The sequence below is a fragment of the Rhopalosiphum maidis genome, chromosome 1 (genome assembly GCF_003676215.2).
Source record: "Rhopalosiphum maidis isolate BTI-1 chromosome 1, ASM367621v3, whole genome shotgun sequence".
NCBI classification, from domain to species: Eukaryota; Metazoa; Arthropoda; class Insecta; order Hemiptera; family Aphididae; genus Rhopalosiphum; species Rhopalosiphum maidis.
The window spans coordinates 48,293,009-48,306,560 of NC_040877.1; the positions used below are offsets into that span (position 1 = coordinate 48,293,009).

Consider the following 13,552-nt stretch of genomic DNA (forward strand, 5'->3'; position numbering starts at 1 on the left):
TACCAATACAACTCTGTATTTTATGTTTGTTTATTTTTTCCCAAGTGAAGTCAAGTTAAACAGCTAGTATGTATATATGTATTTACAAAACAAGGTCTGTGTTTATTTTTTTTTATCGTATTTTTTTTTATGCGTTTTAGAAATATTTGCGACTTCAGTCATGCTTTCAATGTAATGAGTATAACAAAAGTTGCAGTTAAGAGCAAAGACAAAATATTAAGACTGGTAGTAAGAAATAGGTTATACAATAAGGAGTATAACAATAATTGTCAATAAGAATTTATATTTTAGTATTTTGGAAGGACATAAATTATGAGAAAAAACATAATGAAAAATTACATTATTCTTGATTTATTTCATTTATACAATCGTTAGATTGATTTACAATTATAGTTAATTGAAAATTATTGGAAAACTATGGTAGTGAGTTTCTATCAAAGACTAAGTGAAGTGGGTTATCAAATTTTAAGTAGCTAATTAAGGGTTTCCTCATCATAGATCGTTAGACTAAGAAAATACTGATTATATATACATTATTTAACAGATGTCGATAAGATTTATGTCTTAAAGTTGCCGTATCATTTTATTAAGATTTACACAAAATATATTATTATGATTTACGTTTTAAACTATATAGTGGTATTTTATGTTAATAATTATCTTATATTCTTATAAATAGTACATCAATATTTTTATGGACACAAATACTTTAAATTTAAATATTTTACTTTAGTGCATTAAGATAATTCAGTTTTAGCTTATTAAGTCGATACACTTACAAAATATGGATAATCTATAATTAGTATGACTAAAAAAATTACTACTATAAAAAAATGTATCTCTACATTTTGGGAAAAATTTTGACAGATAACAGGTAGTTAATTATGACATACGAGTAGAATATTTGATTTATATATTTATAAATATTAATACATTCTTCGAAAACTGCATATAATAATTTCATTACATTTCATACACAATATACATAAATATTAAATTATTTTTAACGATTTTCATATTTTATAACTTTACATTATTTACTTTTATACATTATTATTACTATTATAAAATTATGTTTAATTTAACTTATCATAGTATATCTATCGATTTTTGTACAACTCTTTTGATATTTAAACATTAGTAAAAATACAATTATTATAGAATAACAGGATAACTTTACTCTCTAACCTATCACATGTTTAAGCTTTTAGAAGTGGTATTACATTTATATATATATATATGCTTTATTTTATATAACTGTTGATCACGTACTTAACAGAACAATGAATGTAGTTTTGTTCAATATAAATTATCAATATTAAATAGTTTACTGCCCCGAACACACATACGATATAATATATAATATTACTCGCTCTTGTATTTATAAACTCGACAAATGTTTTTTTTTTAAATTATTTAGCTAGTTTAATGCCATAATAATACTAATTAAATTTTAACATAATTTAAATGTTATAATCACAATGTATTCGTTTCATTTATTTATTATTATAGCTTGTCTATTTTTTGTATTTATATACTTTCATAGACACAAATTGCATTGCCAATTTTAATCTTTGTTTGCCTTTTAAATTACATAAAATACAATTAAACTGTATTATAATATTATTATATTATATATTTATTTATTTATTGCATTGGCAACATGACAGGTATCATTATTATATTTACATTGGTATATTTGATAACTTAAGGCTGTAATAAATTAAAACTGAAGCTAAGCAATGAATAATGATAATATGTATAATATGGTGAGGAGAGTAAGGTTATTCAGCCTGTTTACACGTAATAAATGTCTACAAATAAAATAAATGTATAATATACAGAGTGACAGGTTAAATGAATAACACTCGTCATCCCTATTTTATAGTAGGTATACACATAAAGTGTGATACGAACTACACGGTAACCGGTAACCATATTATTTTTTCGTTTTATTTTTTATTTTTTTGGTTGCTAATACCTATATACTGCCATACTGGTAAACAAAGAGGGCCATTATTCAGTATGATCGTACTATACGTGTTAGCTAATATTAATGTATCAGTAATACATCGGGATACCGATATTGCGGCTTTATGTTATAAGTAATTAAAATATTGTACTATAAATAATCATCGTGCTATAATGTTTAAAACCGATTGTTTAAAAAAGAATGATAATAATGTATTTGAACGAGTGAAAAACCTGCATTTTGACAAAATATAACAAGCCGATTACTACTAAGTCGACAAACATAAAAACAGTACAAGTACGTGTGTGATTATTGAACATATTTTACGCCATTAGTACACACACACACACACACACACACACACATATATATATATATTATATATTTATTTTATAACTTTCCACTGGATTAGAAGTTTTACAACTACGATTTTAGATCATCAAAATACACATATTGTTACTACTATGCGGCCAAAACAAAATCCTATTATTTTGATGTTGTTTCCAAACAGCAGTTACAAATCTATGTACAATGTTTTATTGCTGAAACGTGTAAATTTAACTTATATAATTTCGTTGCCATCATTTAAGACTTATGTACAGTCGTAAAATATGATGTGTATAATGTATATTTTAACAATTTAGTTAGGTCGTCACTCGTCGCGATATTATCGACGCAGCGAAATTGGTATTCTATTTTAATGCAAATACCTCTCATCACCCAACATATACCGTCGTTAATCTTGGAAATCTCGCTGTGTTTTTAACGGAATACAATTTATTTTAGATACTTTTCAAACGCGTTGGCCATTCAAATTTAGTGTTTTGGGTAAATATAATAAAAGGAGTATTCACACTGCATTCAGATAGGTGCATAGGTACATGTAAATTTCAAGGTTCGACTAAGGGATAGATACATTTTTGTCACGTGTAAATAACAAACGAGTTTAAAGACAAAGTGTATTTATTGTTGTATTTATTTTGTATATATATATTTTTTTAACCTTATAATGTCGTGGTAACATTGCCGGTGTTGCACCAATCAACAGAATGACCCCAACCATAAGACATATACATGTCAATAAGCATTATATTATACTACTTTTATAAGGCGCTTTGGAATGATAACATATTATTGATGATGACATATTACGTTATTTGAACTTCATTAAAGGTATTGTTTCGATTTCAAATGTACATTTTTATATTAACTTGTCGTTTTTTATGTAAGTGTTAATAAATGGAATTCATACATTTTTTTCGAAGATAGTATCTTATCGAAGTCGTTAACGAAATAAATTACTTTTAATTATAAATAGAAACACAATATACGATAATTTGTATTTTGCATACGATGCAAGTTTAATACTTAGGTATACCTAAAATACTACTGGTAATAGTTAGGGTGAACTCGGAATTGGTTGGTTTTCGATGTAGTTATATATATATACGAGTATATGGCTTCTCCTAAACTTCAATATCACATCCTACCCTACCTGCGTTTATGATTTATTATTATTATTATACTCCGTACATAGCTGCGGTACACGGTGAAAGTACTGCAAGGAGATATTATCGATCGTAGCTGAGTGCTAACGGTGGAATTAGAGCAACACCTCTGGGTAAACTCTAATGGATCTGCCACTAATAAAAATGGCTTAAGTTGTATGTATGTGCTTGCGTATTTGGTAGGGCCGAGGGAAAAAACCACCACCTATACCACAGTTATAAATGAATGTCTCTGATAATAACAAAAACCCTGTTGGGGTCGCTAAGCAATTTGGTTGGGTAATCGATGATCGACGCCTCGACAATAGACCTAATCGTGTGTGATAGAAAATTATTATTATTGAGATATTCATGACAATAATTATATTATTAATATTTTATCGCGTCGTCAATTCTAATCAAAAGTTCCTTTTGATGAATTTTTTTTCCTTCGAACTTTGAAGACTATTTGATTAAATAGTTTTTTTTAGATAACCTCATAGAAATATTATGTAAATATAGCACTCGCAACATTTTCATTATTTTTTGGTGAGTTTAGTTGTTACCAATCTAGAAAAGTTAACAGCAGTTGCAGTTGTATAATCTACTTATCTGCTTGGTACTTTATTTTCATGGTTATTTCATAAATTATTCTATAGGTAACATTAAGTAAAGAATAGAATTCTCAGTTATAAATCGTTGTAAAATAAATTATTACGCTTTTGATTTTTAAAAGAAATTATTCATCCTATACAGGCAAATATTGTTCTGAAGTTTTGAATTTTATCAGAAATCGTTTTGACGTTATTGTAATAGTATGCATATTATACATTATCTGTCGGTTATTTTAGCTTAAATTACATGTATTTATATATACAATGATTTATTTATATATTACGTGCTCGTAAACGGTAAAACTAAAACAGTAAATGGTTTTAATCTATTACTTTTTTAAAACGTCATATTATATAGGTACATAGATTATAACAATATATAATTGTATACAATATGTGTAGTGTATACATTTACGCAAAATATACAGGATGATTCAACATGCAGGTTTATTACTGCACACTCCATTTATACTTTGATTATGAATTTATTTAAAGTTTGACTTTTAGAATTTTTATTTATACGTAACAACCGTATTTTAAATTTTTAAGATTTTTATACAGCCATTAAATAATAAATCAATTGCTTGTCAATAGGCATTTGGACATGATTAAGTATACAATTTGTAAGCATTGAATTTTAGTGAAACATTGCATTAATTAGTTTTGTATAACACGTATGTAATTTTTCATACGATTTCTTATTTTATTATTAAAGAGTTACCTATTATGATTTAAACAGTTTTTATTTTAATGAGAATCTAATTTTACTGTACATTATTGAGCGAATAATAATTATATTCTTATTTTAAATGTTGTATCTAATTATTATATAGGTATATAATGGATACCAAATGATGTGTATAACAGAGACCTATTTATGTATTAAACAGTTGCAAAATTGTATTACAAAAATAAATTAATAAAGAACGCAGTTTCTTATTTTGTTATAATATAGGTACAAATTTAATTTTAAAAGAAGTACTGTATATTTTTATACGGTTTCACTTCAAATTGAGGTTTAATTGTAAAACATCTGTCACACTTCTGGGGTTGATGATCGCATTACTTTGCGAAAATATCGGGGCTGACTCCTCAACTTCTCTCCGCGACGATCGGTAACGGCCACCAACTAACCAAGACTCTGTGATTTATCTCCTTGGGGATTTACCAAATTGCAGGTCTATGAAAACAAACTAGGAACTTTATTGGATTTCAAGCAAGAAATTCAACCGGAACGGGACATCAGTGAACTCAATGAGCAAGTATTTTAAAACGTGATTAAGAATTTAATTGACAGTCACTGCGTACCGAACGAGTAGAGGGGTTAATATGCGTGATATCGTATTTCACATTTAGATCTCAACTCGTAATGAAACGATACGTCATATTAAATATTAAATATTTTGTTTAAAACTAAATTGATTTATAGAGAGATTGGAAAATGCGTTATTTATGAAACACCCAATATTATATTACAGTGAATACTAAATATTTTCTAGAAGTATTATTTAGATTATTTTTTAGAATAATATTTTAGGAGCCAATCGTGTTTATAAAATATTATACTTATGTGGTATATACGATAATTAATAGAGATACGGCAATACAGTACATTCATTTTTGTTAAAAATAATAACCGTTTTGGCTCGATTGTGTTTACAGTTAAAACCAATGTTTTAGTATTATTTAAACGTAGTTAAATGCGTAGTACAAAGTAAGAATAATAACTCGCTGCTGTTGTAAAAGTTAAATCATTCTGTTGAAAGCACCGTAACCAATTAATTTTTTTTAATTTGTATTTTCAGAATTGCTTGTTAATATTGAACGAAAATAAAAGCGAATTGGGCGCATTTATTATACAGAGTTCAGTCAAATTCAATAAGTAATAAGTAATAACCGACAAATGACTATATAATAGTGTACACCTTGTAATGAGACTCGATTTTTATTCTTTCATTGTTTAATTTGTTTCATTTCATTCAAATTGTAATTTTTTTTTAATGGTTTATATTCCTTAAATTTTGAAATAATAAAAAAACAAACTCAACATATTTTTAATATGTACCTAATTGTAAAATAAGAAACGTACGATCAATCAGGCGTGGTAAAATATTTTAATCTTAACTTTTGAACGTCGACTATATTAAACTATAATATACTACCTATATATTTACCTACATAAATTAAACCAGCAATATCATTTCATTACAGTGTTTTTAAATTTCTCTTTTTCAAAATATCTTGTTATATTTTTTCATTACACCATAGAACGGGGTTAGTCTGCGTTTACTGGCCACAGAAACTAATAATAGTAAAAAATAATACGTGCTAGATAAATAATATTTTAGATTGGATTAAGTTAGGTACATAATATTGTCTACTGCGATAAGCTAAACATAAAAAATGGCGATCGATAACATTTTCATGGTGAATTTTAAATTTAAATATGCACTATGAAAATACAAAACTTTATTTAAAAATAATATTGTTTTACTTATATTGAAAATATTATTAATAATTTATTTCGAGTTTTCTGAATTTTATTTGCGTTTCATTTGACTTTTTCGTGAAATATGTGACTATCTACTTTATTTTTGGGTCACAGTTAAATCTAAAATATTTTTCTCTATATCTATTATAGTTTATATTACGATGAAAAAAATTCATATTTAACCTATCTACATTTTGCTACCGTCACGTCACGAACAATTTCTTTGGAAAACTATATTATTGCAAAATAAATGTAATCTTTATAGCGGGTTATTATAACGTGTGCCATAGTCCGCACTCCGCAACAACAGTATATAACTTACTGTAATACGATAAACAATATCTTACAATAAAAGAATAATGATAAAATATCGTATTGCGGTGTTAGCTATTCACGTTTCCGTTCCCGAGTAATGGCTTGGGCTATCGCGATCGTATGTTCATGCGTGTGTGTATGTGTGCGCCCAAATAAATCCATTGCGAATAAATTTTGATTAAGTCTAATTGAATTATTTTGATCAATATTTGTGCGGTAGCAATATACATCTAATGTACAGTTAGCGCAGAAACCATGAAATACGACCGCACAGAGATTGTTACATAAAAGTCATAAATACGGCTGAACATATATATATACCTTTGTATATTTGTGCGTGCGTGTGTGTGTGTGACGTGTGTTAATTTATATCGAACTGAATAATTAAATTCTTACTAGCTCCTACATTATAGCCGCGCTCGGGTTTAATTTTAACTTTGCTGTCTCTGATGTTCGAATTTGTACTATTATATACGTGTGCTAGCTATAATATAATATAATGGGAATCCATCACACATTAGATTTTCCTTCCATCAGTCGTTGTCGTCATCTTCGTCGTCGCAATTCCGTTTACCGGCAAAATTTTACCGTTTTGATGGGGTAACATTACACGTTTACATATATTGACATGTACATCTACGGTCCATTGTTTAAAATAGACAATATTATGTTACTGGCACGACTCGATTATATTATTATTATTATTATTATTATTACTATGCCGTCGCAGGCACAGAGATGGAGTAAAACGAGATTATGAATAATAATAATAATAATAATCATAATAATGATCATTATATTCGTTCGAGAGTTCGTTTTGAAAATTAAGCGACGAAAGAGCGCAATTTCGCACTTTATAATTGGATGTCAGCCATTTTGCGCGTGGCCAATTAAACCATTTTAGCTGATAAATTAATATAACGAGTCGATATAATTTACATAAATTTGATACGTTCAGCTTGGCCAATTTCACGGTGTACGAGAAAATTAATGTCGGTGGCGCGTAATTGAAATGTCTCAATTAATTCTAGTAGCGGGCGAGTGAGGGTGTAGTAGGTTTGTATGTGTGGGCGATGGTAGTGGTTGTGGTGGAAGAGGCAGTAGAGATATTATATGTCGGACCCGAGAAACGGTGTTATTATATAATTTAGTCACTGTGGACTGCAGTCAAAATAATATTATATTAATCGTCTTTTTACAATAACTATACAGTGGTCAGCTTAATTGCAATTTCAAGATGTAAAATTATTTATAGATACGTGGTTTTTTTGTTGACTTCCTCCTTAACTGAGTATGATTTAATATTACATCGAAGTTACGCCAGGTTTTCAACATATCCACATGTTATTATGATTTACCAAAAATGAATTTTTATTGTTTACACATTGGTATTACAAGATTGCAAATTTCAACCAAATATACCTATTTATCGAAATATAAAGAGAATATTATTCATTGATTTTTTTTACTCCAGACATGATTCATAATATTTTATATGTCCATGACTATATAGGTATATACATCTAACTTTCTTTATTTTTGATATAATTTTGTTTATTTAGTTTGGCACATGTTTCTTTGAAAACTAATCAATGGATTCGCCTAAAAGTTACACTTTAAAATATAAAAGTTTTATGAAACTTTTTTTTTACTCATTTTGGGTGATACAAATAAAATTAAATGTCGGCTTTTATATTTTATAAAATATAAGTGAAAAATTAAACAATGACTTAGTATATAGGGCCTCTATTATAGACTTATACTATGGTATTGTTTCTATTAATATTATACGTGTGTTAAAAAATATTCCATAAAATATTACTTAGATATTTTGATCATATTTGTCAGTATAGTAAATATTTGAAAATCATATCTAATTAAGATTATAAGTATAATTAAATTTTAATAAATGATAACATCTGAAAATGTTGTGATCAGTTCAGTCAAGTTTTTTTTTTTGTAAATAATATGGAAAAGGTTAACGTATATTGGAATTTTTTTTTATAAAGTTTTTAAAAGTGGTTCTATCTAATAGTTTATTTGTCATAAGTAATATATATCCAATATATTAATTTACACTATTTGAATATAATTTTCGTGTAAGATTTAGATTGCATTAACTGGAAATGAATAGTTCACACAACAACAAAAAAATCATTATTTTATCATTTCTGGTTTTTAATAGATAATGATAAAACTTAAAAATGATCGTACAGCCACAATTACAGTATACATTAATAGAGTATGTTTAAAAATATTTACGATAAAATCAAGATAGTAGTCAGAGATATAATGGTCAAGAAAAATAAATAACTATACAAATATTTATTTTAAACTAAATATTGATTATTATTTTTTTTTTTTTTGAAAAATCATGTTTTATACATTCAATAACTATTGAATTGAATTATTGTTAATATTGTTTTCAAAATATTTTATAAAGACACTGTCTTTTAGCGGTTCATCCTATATTTCCAGTATTAAATAGATTTCAGACTGTATAAAAGAAAGACACGTTTATTATAACACGTTTTTCTATAGACAGACGCATAATCTAATCTCAAGTAGTAAAACGGTTTCAAAAAGTTTCACACAACACCTCAAATTGTATAAAAATAATACTTTGAACAGAATGCGTTTCGATTTTCACAGGAAAAAACCATATTATAAAGAACCAAGAAAATGTAACCGAGTGCGATTTAATCAAGTTTCGATCTGAATCGTTTTTTGAATTTCCGTTGATACACTGTGAAATGTTAGTTTGTTCTTAACATATATCACAACGATCAAAGAATAAATAGGAATATTACTCCGATATTTGCTTATACTAATGACACACATGACATGTGTCAGTCCATCGGAAAAGGGTAATATTATGCAAAAGATTTACAACTAATACTTGCTGTAGACCATTCATAAATTGCAATCCGCTTTAATTAGTCGCCTATGAGCAGTGATTTATGTTTTGATCTCGACTCGACTTGTTTTTAATTTGTTCGTCGTACCTTTTTACCTTCGCTTATTGCGGAAATATAACTGTATAATGATGTCGTATACGGAATAATACAAGGAATGAAAGGCAATGAGTAAATTCCTACAGCTGTAGTGTACTAAACAAATTGCGTCGAGATGGGAATGCTTGATAAATGTATTTTATTTAATCATCAATGTTTTATGGAATATTTACTACAGAGTTAACTAAGTTGGTTTTAAAAGATGATTTTTTTAAAAATGTTTATTTCATTAGCTTATTAGATGTGGTAGCTGGTAGGTATATATAGAATGTATACATTTTAAAAGAAGGGGAACTTCTCCTACAAACTTAACTAGGCCTTTTATCATAGGCACGAGTTATATTCGTATACTTGCTGGGTTATGCAGATAGATGGAGAAGTTTTTTGGATTATACTTAAATTCTTATTGAATTATGTTGTGTTTTATGCTAGCACAAAGAAGAATATAATTTTATGAATATAATTCTCAAAAATAATGATGTATAAATACACATATATAAATATATATGCCTAATTAAATTGATTTGAAATAAAAACCATCAATATTTATAAAACAAACGAATGAGCTATATTTTCAATAGTTATGTACAATTATTATTGCCCTTTATTATAATAATTGTATTTATTACAATAATATATAATCTCGTTTGTCAATGAACGTATGTACTAACATCTATATAACACACATGTATAGGTGTTAGAATCGATTTTAATAATACTTTAGTTGATTTTAACTTTTTTTTAGAGTTATACGTTGGAAAATTTTTTAATATCATATAATATTGTGTTCTACGAAACGTAAATTGAGTTCATGTATTTAAAGTTTATAGAAAATATTACCGGTAATTATTATGTTAATATTTTACCACCAAAAGATATTTGGTTTCAATATACGTTCGATATTAAATTAATTATTGTTATTTATTATTTAAATTATCGCTGATTTGGTTTTAGATGAATATTGCATTTATGTGTTATATTATCGTTGTGACATATTCTGTCCTTTGAGAGTTTCTGCATATTATACAAGTTAAACCCTGGAAATTATTATAGAACATTATGTCTAAAAAAATATAGAAGTATTATATCAAAATAATTTATAGCTATTATTTAAAGTCATTAGAACATTCAGACGTTTCACTTAAAACCGATCTTTGATTGTATTTCACTTTTTTTGTAAAGCACACACCCACCCACACACACACATACAAACATAAAACATAGAGGGTTTTTGAAAACCTAAAATCCTATGTAAACTATTTACGTTAAAAGCTTTTTCTCGATCGAATTTCTATTCAACTGCCCGATTTCGTCTATTTACCCTATTGTTTTTCGCCTGATGTAGGTTTTTACTCTTCAAAATATATTTCAGCGGACTCTACAGATATCATGGTGCTCGACAATTCATACATATAACTATAATTTTGGCTACAATACAAACATTATTTATTTTCATTACCGTATAATATTATAATAATATTTAGGAAATAGATGAATAAATAAAAAACTGAATAATTTTCTCTAAAAATTTCTCTTTTTAAACAAATCAAATTGTTTTTTTTTTTTTTAAAGAATCATCCATCAATCTAGATTATATTAGACGTTTAACGTCCACCTGCAGTTGGAGTATGAAAAAAATAATATTTATGTTACATAAAAAAATGTACATATGATCAATTTAAATAATTATTATGGTTTCGGTCGTTTCGGATAGATTTTTATTACAATTCATTATAATATGTAGTATAAAACATAATGTCCTATGGTTTTATTGTTTCAATCATTTTAGATACACAATTACCTCAGTGTTCCCTCGCCACTAGAGGGAAAATTATGCGGAAAAACTTATTTGAACTAAACTGCGTATTTCGCCTTTTAAACCACCCGTCAGCTTCTTTCTCATGTATATAATTTAAAAAGCCGTATTGTTTTCTTTTGAACACTTCACCGAGCCTTTTGTGCGTATCCCGTTATTTCGTTCATTTTTTTCACGTTGTTTTGCAACCTTTTTCCCTCGTGTTATACGCATACATGTAGGTCATGTACATATTATATTCCACCTATGTCAAAAGGGCTGAAAACATTGCATATTGTGTATTATATTATATACTCATATAATAGTATTATAATGTGAACTGAAACACCTGTGGGCTGAATATGAAAAACAAAAAATAATAATAATAATAATAAAGTCGTTTCGTTGACATTGGATGTTTACGACAACCAACTAATAATAAAGTTATATAATATTATCATCGACAGTGTGGGTGTGTAGGAAATGGAGGTTAAGGTCCAGACTATCTTCACTAACTGGCTTCCCACTTGCATCGATTGTTAATTAAAAAAAATAAAAAATATTTTGTGTATGATAAAACATGTAACATAACGTTCATGCCTTTAATATATTTTATTTATTTATAAACTTTGTAAGCTTTATGTATTACAGAAGAAATAGTTATATATTAATATAAATGTAATTAAAATGTACAAGATAGAACAAAACGAAAACAGTACATTTATATATACATATTATATATAAATATAATATGTATTATATAAGATTAGATCGATGATAACAACATATTGAATGATTTTTGAAATTAGTATAAAATTACTTAAAGCTAACCATAGATTTTCTATAATAGATAGATATTGTTTGTAAACATGTACAATTTTATATTATTTCATGAAAAAGAAGTTAACTCATTGATGAGTGTGTGTGTGTGTGTGTGTGTTATACGCGCGTACTTACGTAGAATACAATTTAAAACAATCATATAACGGTCGGAAATTATACTTGAACTATAAGACAGAAAAAATTCCACATTGGTTGAAATGGGACGTTTCCGCTGAAAAACTGTAGCTATGAGCAAACGCATAATATTCTATATAATAACTTTTATACGGAAGTGGTTGGAATCAGTGGAAACACATAGGAGCTACTTGATTTTTTCTCCGCCGTACGAGAAAACATTGAATCATATATATATATATGTATAATATATTTATAATATTTAAATTATTATTACTATAATAAAAATAAGCATCAATGACGTCGCTATAGCAACTTAATTATAATTAAATAATGAATTCCTTACAGTGACATTTACAAAAAATCTAGTTGAAAAAAAAAAAAATTTTTTTCGGTTACTATGGTAACGCAATTATGTTGTACGTTGGTTGCTAGAAGAAACCTAGATATTATGGTATATAATCCAAAAATTAAAATTTTGTAATATCAATTTAATCTTAGTTATTGTTGTTTGTTTTTGTCATAGCTACTGAAACGGTAAGAAAAAATAAATATTGTATCCAGCTCAAAAACGTGTATTGTTGTCAATATTGTCATGTATGAATATTTGTACGCTTCTAATGTTATAAATTATATAATATTAATGAAGTTTGGTGTGGACAGAATTTTGGGCCACGCAAGACGTCGGTATGTCGAATCGACACGCGCAATCCTCTCCGGGGGCAGCGTTAACCGTCGCACGTAGGTCGCGGCTGCAGTGCCGTCAAAGCCGCAAAGCGATCGAATACGCCTATTTATAACTTAAACTAAATCACAATACACCTATTTCGATGTATTACTCATCAATAGAAAACCATATCGCACGATACCATAGCATATACCATGACATTGGGTGTATTTGTGTTTT

General features: G+C 27.3%; 1 protein-coding gene across 2 annotated transcripts in view; it reads right to left on the reverse strand.

Annotated features, from left to right (window-relative positions):
- Positions 1-13,552, reverse strand: part of LOC113550519 (C3 and PZP-like alpha-2-macroglobulin domain-containing protein 8) — a 139,781-nt gene that overhangs the window by 46,863 nt on the left and 79,366 nt on the right. The gene's annotated exons all lie outside the window — the stretch shown is intronic.